Source organism: Pelodiscus sinensis, chromosome 17 (assembly GCF_049634645.1).
Source record: "Pelodiscus sinensis isolate JC-2024 chromosome 17, ASM4963464v1, whole genome shotgun sequence".
In the NCBI taxonomy this organism is placed as follows: domain Eukaryota; kingdom Metazoa; phylum Chordata; order Testudines; family Trionychidae; genus Pelodiscus; species Pelodiscus sinensis.
In genome coordinates this window covers 9802954-9817425 of record NC_134727.1, presented here as the reverse complement: position 1 = coordinate 9817425, position 14472 = coordinate 9802954, and the positions used below count along the sequence as shown (strand labels likewise).

At 40.6% G+C, this 14472-nt stretch overlaps 1 long non-coding RNA gene across 1 annotated transcript in view; it reads left to right on the top strand.

Moving 5' to 3' along the window:
- Positions 1–13999, top strand: part of LOC142818685 (uncharacterized) — a 291806-nt gene extending 277807 nt beyond the window's left edge. Inside the window, exon 3 of the long non-coding RNA XR_012896272.1 lies at positions 13942–13999. This is a non-coding gene — a long non-coding RNA (uncharacterized LOC142818685). The remainder of the gene's footprint in view (positions 1–13941) is intronic.
- Positions 14000–14472: the final 473 nt, after the last annotated feature.

The window sequence follows — 14472 nt, the reverse complement described above, 5'->3', positions numbered from 1 at the left end:
AGCTAAAAGAAAAGATGTTACTTTTGTTACACACATGTGAAAAAATGTCTGAACAAGATGCAGTCCAGGCAGAAAAGCAGCCTCTTTGGAATAGCTCATAGTTGTTTCCATATTGATTTACTTCCATTAATTTCCCAACCTCAGTCACCTATCATCAGCCAATCTCTGCTCCTTTCTTGTGAGACTTTCATTTTGACTCTGAGGAGACAAAATAAGTGAGAAAAGCAATGGAGCTTGGTTATGTGTATTGAAGATTTTTCTGGCTAAGTCAAAGTAAACTGGCTAAAGCTAAATGTAAATTCTGTCTTGCAGACATTTCTTGAGGGAATGAGATGTTATGTCTGGCTACTCTATAATACATCTGCTTAGAAAAAGCAAGTTAACACTAAGCATCTGGAAGCATATAATAGAATCATGAAAAGCGGTAACAGAGAGCACTATGAAGTCAGAATTTCATTCCGACCACAAACAGCAAGAAGAAAGGTTTCTTGAAGAAGCCATTTAGGATGGATTCACTGAAGAGAGTGATGGATAAGTAATCCGTTTCTGCCATGGAAGATTTGGGCTTTGGACAACTAATATAACTGTTAGAACCTCAGTACTAACTTTCTCCACCTAGATGTTTATCCATATACAGTAATTGCAGACTTACATCACTGAGTGTGCTGGTAGATAATGTTAACATTCAAAACAGCAGCTGTTCAGGCTCAACAAACATGAGGGACCAGAACACAATGACCTTACCTAGTCTTTTCTCATTCTCACACCCCACTGGATCACTGAATATTACAAAGGAAGAAGTACGTTTCCAGGATTGCAAGGCTTTTGACAATAGGCACACAGGTATAGGTTGCTTCTCCAAGCATGCTTAAAAAATGACAGGCTGCTACAGATAGTATGTGTGTGGTTCTCTGATAATTCTGCAAACATGATAAAAGCTTTATTGACTGTAAAGTGAAATACTAATTATCACTTTTATCACACTTTTAATCTTCAAAGCACTTATCAACATTAGCTAATTAGTCTTCCCAATATCCCTCTGAGGTAAATACCAGGATTTGACAGTGATGAGGGACTTCAGCTATGCAGTCTTCTGTTGGGAAGACAATGCAACAGAGCACAAATTATCCAAGAAGATTTTAGAATACATTGGAGGCAACTTTTTATTACAGAAATATGGAGAAAGCAAATAGGGGAGAGACTATTCTAGATTTGATTCTGACAGAGAGCCACTATTTGAAAATTTGAAGGAGGATGGCAATCTGGGTGAAAGTGTGAAATAACAAAGTTCATTATTCTAAGAAACAGTAGGAAGGAACACAGCAAAATAAGGGCAATAGACTTCATGAAAGCAAACTTTAGCAAACTCAAAGAATCAACTGGTAAGATCCCATGGAAAACAAGCCTAAGAGAAAAAAAGAGGTCAGGAGAGTTGGAAGGTTTTTTTAAAGAAACATTATTAAGGTACAAGAGCAAGCTATCTCAATGAATAAATATGGTAAGAAACCACTTCAGCTTAACCAAGAGATCTTCAATTACCTGAAATCAATTGATTTGTAAGCACCTAGAAGAATATAAAGTAATAAGTAACCATCAAATGGATTTTCCCAGAACAAATCATGTCAAACCAATCTAATATCCTACTTTGACAGGGTAGCCTTCTGGGTAAGGGGAAGCATTAGAGGTGACATAGAGGTGACCTTAGTACAATATTATACCTTAATATTGGATATTGTCTCACATGATCATCTCATAAACAAACTAGAGAAACACAGACAAACCTAATATAAGGGTTCCCAACTGGTTGGAAAACTATACTCAAGAAAAATGCAGGACAATGTAGCACTTTAAAGACTAACAAGATGGTTTATTAGATGATGAGCTTTCGTGGGCCAGACCCACTTCCTCAGATCAAATAGTGGAAGAAAGTAGTCACAACCATATATACCAAAGGATACAATTAAAAAAAATGAACAAATATGAAAAGGACAAATCACATTGCAGAAGAGGAGGGGGATGCGGGGGAGGGGAAGGAAGGTAAGTGTCTGTGAATTGATGATATTAAAGGTAGGGAGAGTGGGATGTTTGTGAGTTAATGGTATTACAGGTGATAATTGGGGAAACTGTCTTGGTAATGGGTGAGAAAGTTCAAAGACTTGTTAAGTCCTTGTTGGCAAGTGTCGAATTTTAACATGAATGACAGTTCAGAGGATTCCCTTTCAAGTGCAGATGTAAAAGGTCTTTGTAGCAGAATGCAGGTGGCTAAGTCATTTAGAGAGTGTCCTTTCTGGTTAAAGTGGCAAGAAACTGTTTTCTCTTTGTGATCTTGTCTGATATCTGTTTTGTGGGCATTAATCCTTTGGCGAAGTGTCTGAGATGTTTGTCCAATGTACATAGCAGACGGACACTTTCGGCACATGATAGCGTAGATTATATTTCTGGATGCGCAGGAATATGTGTTCTTGATCTTATAACTCACTTGGTTAGGTCCAATAATGGTATCAGCAGAATGAATATGTGGACAAAGCTGGCAACGGGGTTTGTTGCAAGGGAAGGTACCAGGGTTGGTATTAGTGTGGTATGTCCTGTGGTGGTTGGTAAGAATCATCTTGAGGTTAGGTGGTTGTCTATAGGAGACTATGGGTCTGTCTCCCAGAGCCTCTTTGAGTATGGTATCCTGTTCGGCTACATTTCTATCACTATACTCAAGAAGTTATCATTGATTCATAATTGGGATAAAAGAGCATATCAGTGAATTCCTGCAGGAATCTGTTATGGATCCAGCTCAGTTTTATATCTTAATAAATTATTTAGATAATGGCACAAAGAGCACTCTTATAAAGATTAGTGATGAGGAGTCCTGTGGCACCTCAGGGTACGTCTAGACTACATGCCTCCGTCGACGGAGGCATGTAGATTAGCCAGATCGGCAGAGGGAAAATGAAGTCACGATTAAAATAATCGCTGCTTCATTTAAATTTAAATGGCTGCCCCGCTCTGCCGATCAGCTGTTTGTCGGCAGATCGGGGCAGTCTGGACGCGACGTGCCGACAAAGAAGCCTTTCTTGATTGGCACAGGTAAACCTGGTTTCACGAGGCATACCTGTGCCGATCAAGAAAGGCTTCTTTGTCGGCGCGTCGCGTCCAGACTGCCCTGATCTGCCGACAAACAGCTGATCAGCAGAGCGGGGCAGCCATTTAAATTTAAATGAAGCCGCGATTATTTTAATCGTGGCTTCATTTCCCTCTGCCGATCTGGCTAATCTACAAGTCTCCGTCGACGGAGGCATGTAGTCTAGACGTACCCTTAAAGACTAACAGAAGTGTTGGAGCATAAGCTTTCGTGGGCAAAGACCCACTTCATCAGATGCAACTTATAAAGATTGTGGATGATATAAAGTTGGGATAGGTTGCAGGTTCTTTGGAGGATTAGGATACAAAATGATCATAACAAACTGGAGAAATGGCTTCAAATAAATAGGATGAAATTCAGTAAGCACAAAAATATGAAGTACTCACTTAACAGAAGAATAATCAATTTCACAAATACAAAATGAGCAATAATACCTAAAATACCTAAAGAGTGCTGCAGAGAAAGATTTGTGATTATAGTATATCACAAACTAAATATTGAGCCAACAATGTGATACTATTACAGAAAAAGAAAACATCATTTTGGGATATATTAGCATCATGCAAGAAATAATTCTTCAAATCTACTCAAACACTAAGAAGACCTTAACTGAAGCATTTTGACCTGTTCTGGTCACCACACTTTGGGAAAGATGTTGGTAAATTGGAGAAAGTCCAGAAGAGAGTGACAAAAATGATTAAAGATCTCTTTAAAAAATGACCTAAAGGGAAATATATTGAATAAATTGGGTTTGCTTAGCCTAGGGAAGAGAAGATTGAGAGGGGACATAAGTCTTTAAATACATAAAAGGTTGTTATAAAAATGAGGGAGGTAAATTGTCCTGTCCACAGTATTTAAAGAGATCAAAAACAATGTGCTTAAATTGCAGTGTTTGAAAGTAGGAATAAGAAATCCTCCGGAAAAGGGCTTATTTTCCAGAGAATCTCATCTAGACTGGTGCTTTTCTCCGGCTTATCCCCAAGCTGGAAAAAAGCGGCAGCCATGTAAATGCAAATGCCGCGGGGGATATTTAAATCCCCCGCGGATTTGCAATTCCGAAGTGTCTAATCTGCATCCCTTTTCCGGAAAAGGGGTGCAGTGGAGGTCCCCTCCAGTCCTATAGGCTGCACTAAAGAATTGTATATACTTTACCAATCAACATAGGGCATGATCATCAGGCTCTTTTTGAAGAACGATGTCCTTATACTTAACTTGAAGTAATAAAGGTTAGTCATATTCTCCTCTGTGGTGCTATATACTGCATTATTTCCTTCTGAGAAAAAACCCTTGGATGAGGTGCTTTTGCACTAAAAGTCTAGCATTTCAACTTGAAAAATTCCCAACTCCTCGCCCAGTCCATTGGGCAGAGTCTGTATGGTGAAGGAAGATTTGGAAGAATTGCCATCCAAACTAGAGATGTGATCATGTAGATGACTACACAATTAACTACACAATGGTTTGTAACCTATCCTTTAAATCAGCGTCTGTACCCAATGATTGGAAGATAGCTAATGTAACACCAATATTTAAAAAGGGCTCTCGAGGCGATCCCGGCAATTATAGCCCGGTAAGTCTAACATCAGTACCGGGCAAATTAGTTGAAACAATAGTAAAGAATAAAATTGTCAGACACATACAAGAACATAATTTGTTGGGCAAAAGTCAGCATGGTTTCTATAAAGGGAAATCACGTCTTACTAATGTATTAGAGTTCTTTGAAGGGGTCAACAAACATGTGGACAATGGGATCCAGTAGATATAGTGTACTTAGATTTCCAGAAAGCCTTTGACCTCACCAAAGGCTCTTACGTAAATTAAGTTGTCATGGGATAAGAGGGAAGATCCTTTCATGAATTGAGAACTGGTTAAAAGACAGGAAACAAAGACTAGGAAAAAATGGTAAATTTTCAGAATGGAGATGGGTAACTACTGGTGTTCCCCAAGGATCAGTCCTAGGACTAATCCTATTTAACTTATTCATAGATCATCTGGAGAAAGGGGTAAATAGTGAGGTAGAAAAGTTTGCAGACAATACTAAACTGCTTAAGACCAAAGCAGACTGTGAAAAACTTTAAAAAGATCTCACAAAACTAAGTGCTTGGGCAACAAAATGGCAAATTAAATATAATGTGGATAAATGTAAAGTAATGCACATTTGAAAAAATAATCCCAACTATACATATAATATGATGGGGGCTAATTTAGCTACAACTGATCAGGAAAGAGATCTTGGAGTCATTGTGGCTAGTTCTCTGAAGACGTCCATGCAGTGTGCAGCGGCAGTCAAAAAAGCAAACAGGATGTTAGGAATCATTAAAAAAGGGATAGAGAATAAGATGGAGAATATCTTATTGCCCTTTTATAAATCCATGGTACGCCCACATTTTGAATACTGCGTACAGATGTGGTTTCCTCATCTCAAAAAAGATAAACTGGCATTAGAAAAGGTTCAGAGAAGGGCAACTAAAATGATTAGGGGTTTGGAATGGGTCCCATATGAGGAGAGATTAAAAAGACTAGGACTTTTCAGCTTGGAAAAGAGGAGACTGAGGGGGGATATGATAGAGGTATATAAAATCATGAGTGGTGTGGAGAAAGTGAATAAGGAAAAGTTATTTACTTGTTCCCACAATAAAGAACTAGGGGCCAACAAATGAAACTAATGGGCAGCAGGTTTAAAACAAATAAAAGGAAGTTCTTCTTCACACAGCACATAGTCAATCTGTGGAACTCTTTGCCACAGGAGGCTGTGAAGGCTAGAACTAGAACAGGGTTTAAAAGAGAACTAGATAAATTCATGGAGGTAAAGTCCATTAATGACTATTAGCCAGTATGAGTAAGGAATGGTGTCCCTAGCTTCTGTTTGTCATAGGGTGGAGATGGATGCAGGAGAGAGATTGCTTGATCAGTTCCTGTTCAGTTCACTCCCTCTGGGACACCTGGCATTGGCCACTGTCGGCAAACAGGATACTAAGCAGGATACTTTGGTCTGACCCACTATGGCCATTCTTATGTTCTTATGTTCTAGGAACCAGCTTTCAAGCCAACTTGCCACACGTATTAACTTCCGTGGACCTGCCTTCCCCCCCACACCTCCACTGCCTCCTATAGAGGTAGCAGTGGGGAGGGGAGAGTAGGCAGGAGCCCTTGATGGGGGAAGCAGCATACAGAGCAGCCCCTGTCCATGGGGAGCTCAGACCTCCCACAGACAGGGACTGATGCTGCAAAGCAGCCTTTGTCTGTGATGGATCCAGGCTTGCTCCATGTGATGCAGAGCATCATCTGTCTGCAGGGAGCTTGCATCTCCCATGGACAGGGCTGCTACCATCCCACACAGTATCAGAGGCAGCAGTGTGGGGCAGCAGGTAACCTATCTGCACAGGCAACTGGTTTTTAAACTGGCTTCTCTCCTAGACCAGCTCTGCTTGCCATCCCACGCTTCTGCCTCTGGTCTTCCTGCCTCACCAGAGTCACGGTAACCTCAGGCACAAAGGTTATTTATGCAGGAGAGAGATCTTTCTTGGTGTATGGGCTGAGACTTTGGAAAGAACTTCCTCGCCGTCTTAACAGACATCAAGCCTTCTGCTCAAAGTTCTTCAGCTTCTGTAGTATAAATACATAGCAGCATATTAAAAAAAGCATCCTACACTAACACACCAAAGCAAAACGGTGTACTGCACTCATAATTTTGCTCGGGGGTGCGGGAAGAGAGAGAGAGAGCACGCAAACCACATGTGATAGGTTTTAGACACATTGCTTAATGCTCTGTCAGATGGCACTCAGATACTATGGATATGAACGCTGTATAGCAACCTGAATAGAATAGCAACTTCCTCTCCCCTGAGGAGGGTATGAACTGGAAGTCAGCAGAAATCCATAGGTTTACTGGAGAATAAATTTAAGCAGCGCATCTGTGGCTTGGTTGCACACCGCAAAGTCCATAGAGTAACCAACCCCATGTTTGGAAAGGGAAGATTTTTGTGCCATGTATCTTTGTACTCAGATTTGGATGTGTGATCCAACAACAATGTATCTTTAGTGTCAGATAATAAAAACAAAAAAGCAAAAAAACAACAATGAATGGTTCTGCAGACCTGCAGCACTACAGCAGGGTTGTGCAATAACTTTTTAAAAGAGGTCACTTCATAAATTTCTGAAGTGGCCCTGCACCACCCCAGACTTCTTGTGCTCCTCCCCACCCCCACAGACCCTGATTGGCCTAGGGTTGGGGATTGCGCGATAAGTCCTCTCCCCTTCTCCCCCCGAGAGAATCTCTAGCTGTTTTAAAACAGCTGGCAGTTCCCTCTAGGCACTCGCAACAGGAGGAGACTTCGCATGCTCCTTGCACCCCCAGGCCAATCAGGCTCTGGGGGCAGGGAGAGCACACAGAGTCTCTCACTCCCTGACCCCACCCTGAAAGAGACTCATGGCAGCTAGAGAGAACTCCTGGCTGTTTTAAAACAGCTGGCAGTTCCCTCTGATGCCACGCACCCCTGCAAGGGGGAGGAGACTTCACACGCTCCCCCTGCCCCTAGCCTCAGGGCCTGGGGCAGGGGGAGCACACAAGGTCTCTCTCCCCCTACCCTCATGCTGCCAGAGACATGCAACAGCTCTCTAACTGCTGTGCACCCTTGGCAGAGGGGAGGAAGGAGACTTTGTGGGCTTCCCCATCCCCAGGTCTCTATTGACCTGGAGATTCAGGAGTGGCAGGATGGCCACGGGCCAAATCTTCTGGCTTTACAGGCTGGATCCAGCCCATGTCAGCCCCTTTACCCACCCCTGACCTAGAGACTAAAGCTCATGATACCATCTACATTTTTTGTTAGTCTCTAAGGTGCTGCAGGACTATTCATTGTTTTTTAAAGTTTTTTCAGTTACCGACTAACACGACTACCCCTCTGAGACAATAAAAAGTGACTTATCCCATTCCAATTTTTCACCCACATATAAAATACATCAGAAACCTCTTTTTTCCTTTACAAAAAGCCACAGAACAGGCATTTGGGCTGTGTCTACACTGGCATGAATTTCCGGAACTGCTTAAAACGGAATACTATTCCGTTTTCAGTTTTTCCGGAAAAGGAGCGTCTACATTGGCAGGCTGCTTTTCCAGAAAAGCCCTTTTTCCAGAAAAGCGTCTGTGGCCAATGTAGACGTGCTTTTCCAGAAAAGATCCCTGATCGCCATTTTTGCGATCGGGGCTTTTTTCCAGAAAAGACTACTGGGCTGTCTACACTGGCTCTTTTCCGGAAAGTGTTCCGGAATAAGGACTTATGCCCGAGCCGGAGCAGAATAGTTTTTCCGGAATAGCGGCTGATTTTGTACAGTAGAGCATCGTTGCTTTTCCAGAAATTCAAGGGCCAGTGTAGACAGCTCGCAGCTTATTCCGGAAAAGTGGCTGATTTTCCGGAAAAAGTGGCCCAGTGTAGACACAGCCCTCGTGTATTGTTGTTTGAGATTGCTAGTGTGTTTGTTTGGGCATATTTTGATGTGCTCACTCTAGCCATTAGTATTTGACTTGCCTGGTGTCACAGGAACTACTGGTGACATAAGGGATTTGAATAAAACTTTGAATAAAACTTTTATTCTGTAAAGGATAGATGTCTGCAGCGCTCAAGAAGATATTAAAGGTAGAGTTAGTACAATGATCATTTTCTGGTGACTAGGTTGCCAGCTATTGCCCAGAGGAATGGTGCACATGCTTGTGCTTCTGAATGGGTTGACTGTATCACTTTGGAGTAGCTCAGCTATCCTTTGTCTAAGAGGATAACCAGGGCTTGCGAAGCGGCAGCAAGCCCTGCTCACCAGCCATGCGGAACCACTCGCTGCGCATGCGCAGACCGCACTGCACATGGGCTGACTGTGCTGCGCGGCCATGCCAGGCTAAAATCTACTCACCACAGGTGAGTAGATTGCCTTAATTGTCGAGCCCTGAGGATAACTGTGGGTGCTTGCTTAGTCCTATATCAGTCAGATACTCAGGCCGTCTCTAGACTACATCCCATTTTTGGTAAAGGGATGTAAATTAGGCACATCAATATTGCAAATGAAGCCAGGATTTCAATTTCCCACACTTCATTTGCATAATGGCAGCTGCCACTTTTTTTTAAATGGGTCTTTTTTTAAAACAAGTGGCAGTTTAGACAGGGCATTTTCAACAGAAATGCCCTGTTTTGAAAGATCATGTACTCCTCATTTTTTGGTAGCTTAAAAGGATTCTTTGGTGGCATGAGGCGGCATTTTTTTTGAGGAGTACAGGATCTTTTGAAATGGGGCATTTCTGTCAAAAATGACCCGTCTATGCTGCCGCTTTTTTTCTAAAAAGCCCTGTTTCAAAAAAAGCGGCGGCTCCTATTATTCAAATGAAGCACGGGAAATTCAAATCCCAGCTTCATTTGCAATATCGACATGCCTAATGCAAATTTACATACCTTTACCAAAAAAGGGATGTAGTCTAGATGTGGCCTCAGTGTTTATAGGAGGCCTTTGTGAGCATTAATAATGAAACATGGATTGCGATGTTGTCAATAAACTGAAGGTGCTCAAAATTCAGCAGACAGGGTCTTAAAAAATAAAAACTAGAAAATTAATATTTAACCAGATTACTGCATTCTGTCTGCTTCAATATTTTTTATTCATCTTGTGAAAATAATATTGACAGGGCTTTTTAAATATGTTCTGGTAAATGGAAACTTGTCCTTCTACTGAATGACGCACTTTACAGACATATTGGGCAAATGTACTTAAATCATAATAGTGAAAGCACAATGCCCTATTACTTTGCAGCATTCATAAGTAATTCCTAGGAGATTCATCCTGATCAACGTGTATCAGAAGAGTTTGTAAATACGCTTATGTGGATATTAAGAAATACAGTTCAAAACTTTAATTGGGATTCTGAGCAATATGCTTTAAAATTACTCTTGAGCAACCGCGCCAAAACAAAGCTAGTGCACTGGCAATCTGAGCTGTGAGACCCCAGGAGATTTTCTTCACACAATCTAACTGCTTTGTTCTTATTAGCAGTTTGAAATCTGAAATAGACCTGAACTACAACACTTTCTAAATAGTCTTTCACTATTACTTTCTTTCTGTCTAATTGGTTGAACTCACATCAGAATACTTTTAATCTTTGAAGAGATTAACATCTGAATTTTGTGGCTTAGAGCCATCAGTCAATAAAAAGTTTTCTCTCGAGGAGTCTGAGTGGGAGGCAACACAAATTTCAAAATAAAACTTAATTACAACAAGGAAGTAGGACAAGCACAAAAGAAAGAGAGAAGCAATATTTTATGTAATACGAATTAGAGAAACTTCTGGTATTGGCAGATTTGAGAATCTCTCACTATTTGTGGGTTTCAAAAAAATGTCATTGAGTTCACATACATTTTTTCTTGTAATTTAAGGCCATGTTATAAATTGCACCCCTTCGTTCTCACCCTCAACAATCATAAAATAAATAAAACAACAGCACATTTTCTAGCTATGGTGAAGCTTTTGTTGTGCACCAAGAGTACAAACATTTCTCAAAATGGATAGATCATTTGGGCTCAGTAGAGAATATAGATACTGGGTACTTATCTTTTCATCAGGATATTTCTTTCGTCCGTTCCTTTTCCTTCATCACAGTACACATTATGGCTACATCTACACTACAGGCTTCTTGTGCAAGAAGATTTTTGTGAAAGAGATCTTCTAAAAAAACTTCTTGTGCAAGAGCGCATCCACACTACAAAAGCGCAAGGCAAAAGCAATGTGCTTTTGTGCAAGAGAGCATTCAGACTGCATGGATGCTCTCTCTCAAGAAAGCTCTTATTTCCATTAACAGAATGGTCACCAGGGCACCTGTGCTAGTTTCGATAAGCTAGTTTTGTGCAAAAAAAACACCCATTTCCCATCCACACACATCTTTTTGTGCAAGAGTTCTTGCCCAAAAAGGAGTTATTCCTTGTAGAAAGAGGAACACCTATACCACAAAAAGCCCTCTGTTCTGTTGATTCACCATAAACTTACTTGCACAAAATCGCACTTGAGTTGTGGACATTACACGGGTTTTTGCGCAAAAACAGTTATTTTTGTGCTTTTGCTTTTGTAGTGTAGTCGTAGCCTACCTCTGTATCTATTTGGTTTTCACTGTGCTCTGTTTTACTTCCTGTTTCTTCATTGATTTTTTTTTTGCTTCCTTCTGTTTCTTCTCTTTACATTTTATTGGTTTTTCCTAATCAAAACATGAGTCAATAGTATCTGAAGATGAATTGAACTTTCCAGTTGAAATTATGTGGACTAAGTTGACCAATTTTAACAATTTTTTTAACTAGCACTCTTGCTACTCAGATCTGAACAAGATATTCAAACTCACTAATAGTCCTGATTGTGCTCCTGTTTTTAATCACATGTACACTCATGTTCATGAAAAAATTCAAATTGTCCAGACTCTTCTTCACAGCCAAAGTGGGGGCAGGATGAAAATATCTCCAAACAATGTTGCCCTGTTGTTATCCTATACCAACAGTACTGCAAGAAGTTCAGATTATTGCACTTTTTATACCTGAGTATTGCAAACTGTCTGTGCCAGGGCTGGGCAATAATTTTTAAAAAGGGGTCACTTCATAAATTTCTGATGTGGCCTTGGGCTGTCCTGGAAGTGGTGAGGCCTTGCGAGGAAGGGGTGGGGCCAGGAGACCTCACATGCTCCCCCTTGCAGACCCTGAGTGGCCTAAGGGTAGGGGAGCATGTGAAGTCCCCCTCCACTGAGAGAATCATCAGGTGTTTTAAAATAGCTGACAGTTCCCTCTAGCACCGCAATAGGAGGAAACTTTGCACTCTTCCCGCACCCCCAGGCCAATCAGCACCTGGGGGCGGGGAAGCACTCAAAGTCTCCCACTCCCTGCCCCCACCTTGCCAGAGGTACGCGGCAGCTAGAGAGAACCACTGGCTGTTTTAAAACTTACTAAAATCAAGACATACCACATCTACCACTTCCTCCCATCTGTTAGTAACCCCTGTCAAAGAAGGATACTAGATTGGTTTGGCACAAATTATTCTTGACAAATTCATGCTGACAATACCGTATCACACTGTTACAGTGTAGCTACTAACAAATTGATTGTCCAACAGTTTTGTTTTGGTATCTTTCTAGGTATTGAAGCTAGGCTGATTAGTCTCTAATTTCCTGATTCGTCTCTATTCCCACTTTTAAAGATAAGCACTATGTTTACTCTCCTTCCGTCCTCTGAGACCTCAGCCATCCTCCATAAATCTTCAAGCCTTGTGGTACTGAGTTTGCTTCAACCTATTCCTTAGGTATTATAAGTTGAATTTTGTCAGGCCCCATCCAAGTAATGAACAACTAAATTATCTAAATTACTCATTAAGCTATTATTTTCCTATTAAGGCTTGTGTTCCTTTCTCCCTCCTCCCTATGTTGTTAATATTGTGTTAAGCATCTGGTCACAATGAATCTTTTTATTGAAAACTGAAGCAAAATAGGTATTAAACATTTCACTTTTCTTGATATCAGCAATTTATCAGTTCTCCCTCCCTGGTAAGTAGTGGCCTACAGTATCCTTGTCTTTCTCTTGCTCCATATGTATTTACTGAACTTCTTATTACCTTTTATGTTTCTTGCTTCATGTGCCTCATTTTGTGCCAAAGCCTTTTTGATTTTGCCCCTACAGGTCTGCACTATTCTTTTGCATTTCTCCTTGGCAGTTAGTTCATGTTTCCACTTTCTGTAGGATTCCTTTTTGCTTTTTAGGTCATTAAAGAGTCTCTGATGAAGCCATACTGGCCTCTGACTATTCTTCCCATCTTTCCTTCGTAGTGGGATAGTTTTCTGAATGCCTTAAATATTGTCTCTTTGAGAAACTGCCAGCTCCCATGAACTCCTTTTTCTGAAAAGTATATACCTCTCCAAAAGTTAGGGGTACAGTATCCGGCTGTAGAGTTTTGGTTACAGACATCTCAAGTTTTGTTAGCTTCTGGAACTTATCATAAAAAAGGACAACTACAAAACTTACCATTAGTTTTCAAAGCCAGTTCTAATCTGCCAACATCTGTTTTATAGAGACTGGGAGACATGTTTCTTTCCTTTAATTTTTCTGACAGGATTAAACCTGGCACCACCATGCAGACAAAGGACAAGTCCAATATTGCAAACCAGTTTCTGTTTTATTATCTGTGGTATTTGCATACTGCTGTGCTGAATTATATCACAATTGTACAGAAGCCCAGTCTTTGCAGTGTAATGACTTCCTGATGATCTGTCTTGAAATGATGAATGAAAAGAATATGCAGCCTTCAAACAGCATATAAGACCAAGTCACTTGCCAGCAGAATCCGCTTCTGTTTTTTAATTTGTATAAGGGAGATTAGAAATGTAAGTGTTCCATCTGTCATATCATCACTTTCCTAACCTGTTTTCAGATTGTTAAATGATTTTGATATCTTTCCAATGCTGCTTCTGTCTTCCCGGAAAAAGTACCTGAGATTCAAGAAGAAAATGCTTTATTGGGTTAATTGTTCAATTTCAGAACTGAGTTTAACTCAAAATCAAAACCCATGGCTAGTGGTGAACCACAGGTTTTTCTTGTTGATGTGAGCCTTTCCATCAACTACTCCAGCATGGCACTTCTGAAATGTAGAAATCTGTCACTTCTGAGATAAACCCACTAATCTACCTCTTCCTTTGTCACATACTCTGTGCACTGAGCAGATTTCTTCTGTGGATATTTTCAATCACTTTTTTTTCCAGTGCTACCATTGTGTCATAAGCTGATGGCTTTAACTAGTGATTTTCTGTTTTTCAGATTTGACGAAGACATCCAAACACCTCTCTGTGAAATGTTTTCAGAGTGCATCCCCTGCTGAAAGTTTCCTCTAAGGTAATCATTATGAATGACAAAAAGTATGTCATAAATAAAATTGCTGAAACTGTTTCTTGTTCAGCAAGAATGTTATATACTACAGTATTCATCACCAGCAGCAGTAATCTCTCTCTGTTTTGATGGTACATACCTCTGTGAATCTTCTTGTTGAGGGAAAAGGGGGTTAATATCCCCCACAACTTCCATTTTGCATCCTAGTCTTCACATTTTGCAGTTTCATTTCTCTACTTGTATGATCTTTGCCTCTTTTGCCCTGTCTGCCCAAATATCCAGCCTGATCTTTATCGGACTTTCAGTGTTGTGTCTGGCCTCTGCAACTTGAGCTGATATTATTAGTAAAGGAGGTTATTTCTTGTCTCATCTACTGTAGTATTTGGGAACAAAATTCTCAGGATAAATGGTAGTTGTTGTTCTCGGTGGCAGGTTTACGCTTTTCATTCATGAAGTGATCCT